Below are 3,598 nucleotides of genomic sequence, written 5' to 3'. Positions count from 1 at the left end.
CCCAAAACCATTTATTGACAAGTTTGTCTTGACTTCATTGTATGTTCTTGCCTCCTTTGTCAAATATTAATTGAGCATATTGGTTTGTGTCTATTTCTGCGCTCTCTACTCTATTCCATTGATCTATATGTCTGTTCTTGTGCCTGTACCAGGCAGTTTTGAGAACAGTGCTTTGTAATATAGCTTGACCAACTGGCAAGCCACCAGAATAAAAACTAGAAACAAAAAAAAATATCAGACATAAAGCCAGTAGCATAAATTGAGTCGTGGACAGGCAGTCATGCTACTGCCTCCCTACTGACACCCTATTATCAGAATGGGAAAAATATATACATTTGGAAAAGGAGAAGAATAGCAGTTTGGAAAACAAATTCGGTAAAGTAGCAAGATACAAAATAAATATGTAGAAATCAGTTGCATTTTATATACCAATTAGAGGCCCAATGCATAAATTCATGCATGGGTGGCGTCCAACCGTCCAGGGGAAGGGGCCATGGGAAGTTGGCCTCCAGCCCTCCCCCCATTAGGGCCTGATCAGAGTTAAGCAAGGGGGGAGGGGCTGCAGGAGGTTGGCTGGCCAGCCCCGCCCCCATTGGACTGGTTGTCTGGCTGCAGTGCACGTCATAACAACTGGTCATTCTGGTCATTCAGGTCGCTTGGCTTTTGGATAGATAGATAGATACATAGATAGACACATAGATAGATAGATGATAGATAATGAACTATCAGGAAAGGAAACTAAGAAAACAATCCCATTTACAACTGCTTAAAAAAATAAAAAAACCTAGAAGTACATTTAGCCAAGAATGTACTCAGAAAATTATAAGACAATGAAGTGAGAAATTGAAGAAGATACAAATAAGTGGCAGCACACACCATGTTTATGAACAGGAAAAATTAACATTTTTATAATGTCCATAGTACCCCCAAGCAATCTATAAATTCAACACAACTCTTATCAAGATACCAATGACATATTTCACAGACTAGATTCCAAAAATTTATATGGAACCACAAAAGACCCCAAGTAGCCCCAGCAATTTTGAGAAAGAATAAAGTGGGAGGAATCACGCTATCTGATATCAAACTATACTGTAAGTCCATAGTATTCAAAATAGCATGGTACGGTCATAAAAAGACATATAGATCAATGGAACAGAATAGAGAGCCCAAATAAATCTATGACTTTAGAGACAAAAACATACAATAAGCTAAGGATAGTCTATTTAATAAAAGGTGTTGAGAAACTTAGACAGATATGGGCAAAAAAAATGAAACTAGACCCCCTTCTTATTCGAAGAGTAAATTTATTACAAGTAAATTTATTACAAGAATAAACTCAAAACACATCAAATATTTAAATGTTATGCTCAAAACCATAAAAAAGCTAAAAGGAAACACAAGCAGTAAAATCTCGGACATTTCTCACAGCAATGTTTTTTCTGATCTAATGCCTCAAGCAAGGGAAAAAAACAAAACTACACATAAAACTAAAAAGTTTTGCAAAGCAAGGGAAACCATCAACAAAATAAAAAGACAACCCATTGAATAGGAGAACATTTTCACCGATGATACATCTGATAGGCTTAATATCCAAAATGTTTAAGGAATTTATAAAACTTAACACCAAAAAAAATAAAAAATAAATAAATAAAATAAATTTAAAAAATAAACAATTAAGAAATGGACAAAGGACCTGAATAGGCACTTCTCCAAAAGAGGACATACAAATGGCCAATAGACATCCTATATAATTAAAGCCTAATATGCTAAGTGTCCAGTCGTCCAGTTGTCCATTCAATCAAAGCGTAATATGCTAATGATATGCTAAGGCTGCTCAAGTGCTCACTATGATGTGTAATGACCACGAGGGGCAGACACTCAATGCAGGAGCTGCCCCCTGGTGGTCAGTGCACTCTCACAGGGGAAGCGCTGCTCAGCCAGAAGCCAGGCTCATAGCTGGCGAGCGCAGCAGTGGTGGCAGGAGCTGCAGCACTAGAGATGTCTGACTAATGATTTAGGCCTGCTCCCCGGGACAGGGGAGCCATCAGCTGGACATCCCCTGAGGACTCCCAGACTGCAAGAGGACGCAGGCCAGGCTGAGGAACCCCCAGCTAAGGGCACGAATTTCATGCACTGGGCCTCTAGTATAAAATAATGCTGAACTTCACTAATCATCAGAGAAATGCAAATTAAAACCATGAGATATCACCTCAAACCTATCAACAATAAGTTAACAAACAACAAGTGCTGTTAAGGATGTGGAGAAAAGGGAACCCTTGTGTACTGTTAGTAGGAATGCAGACTGGTACAGCCACAGTAGAAAACAATATGGAGTTACCACAAAAAATTAAAAATGGAACTGTCTTATAACCCAGCAATTCCATTTCTAGGAATATATCCAAAAAAAAAAAAAGCACAAAACAAGACAGTAATTTGAAAGAATATATGCACCCCTGTGCTCACTGCAGCATTATTTACAATAGCAAGATTTGGATGCAGCTCAAGTGTCCATAAGTAGATGAGTGGACAAAAAGGCATGGTACATTTACACAATGGACTACTACTCAGCCATAAAAAAAGAAGGAAATCTTACTTTTCCTGACAGCATGGATGGTTCTGGAGAGTATTGTGGTAAGTGAAATAAACCAATCAGAGAAAGACAAGTGGAATCTAATGAACAAAATAAAGTAATAAAGTGGAGACAGACTAATGGGTACAGAGAACAGACTAACAGCTGTCAGGGGGGATGGTGTTAGGGACTGAGTGAGAAGGCTTAAGGGATTAAGCAAAGTAAAAAAAGGAAAGACTCATGGACACAGAAAACAGTATGGTGATTGCCAGAGGGTAGGGAGGGAAAGCAGAAGAAGGTAAAAGGGGGATAAGTGGTGACGGAAGGAGCCTTGACTTGGGGTGATAAACCAACAATATAATATACAGATGATGTATTGTAGAACTGTATACCTGAAACCTATATAATTTTTTTAAACAATGTCACCCAAATGAATTCAATAGGAAAGTGATAGCAAACGTTAATTGTATGAGTGGCCCTATTCTATATACTTGACATATATTAAATCCTCACAACAATCTAATAAGGGAGTTATCGTATTATTTTATTTTAGAAATGAGAAACACAGAGAATTTATGTATTTGCCACAGGCCATAGAGCTACCAAGTGGTAGAGCTTGGATCCAAATCCAGGAAGCCTGATTCTTGCTCCAGGAAGTTCTATTTACTCATTTATAAAACAGACATTACTCCGGACTTACTAAATGCCAGACACTGGGGTAGATACTGTAGATACAAAGATGAATAAGGGAGCCTCTGCCTTCACAGTAGCAGAATAGAAGGGCAGATGAATAAAACAACATGGTAAATGCTAAAACAGAGGAATTGGTTTAGAGGTTCCTGAAATTTGAGGAAATCAAGGAAGTTTTCACCAGTCTGGCTGGTGTTGCTCAGTGGTTGAGCATCAACCCATGAACCAAGAGGTCACTGGTTCAATTCCCCGCCAGGGCATATGCCTAGGTTGCAGGCTCAATCCCCAAGTAGGAAGCATGCAGGAGGTGGCCTCATTGATGTTTCTATCTCTCTA

The sequence above is a fragment of the Myotis davidii genome, unplaced genomic scaffold, assembly GCF_000327345.1.
Source record: "Myotis davidii unplaced genomic scaffold, ASM32734v1 scaffold539, whole genome shotgun sequence".
NCBI lineage: Eukaryota > Metazoa > Chordata > Mammalia > Chiroptera > Vespertilionidae > Myotis > Myotis davidii.
Note: the sequence above shows the minus strand (reverse complement) of the source record.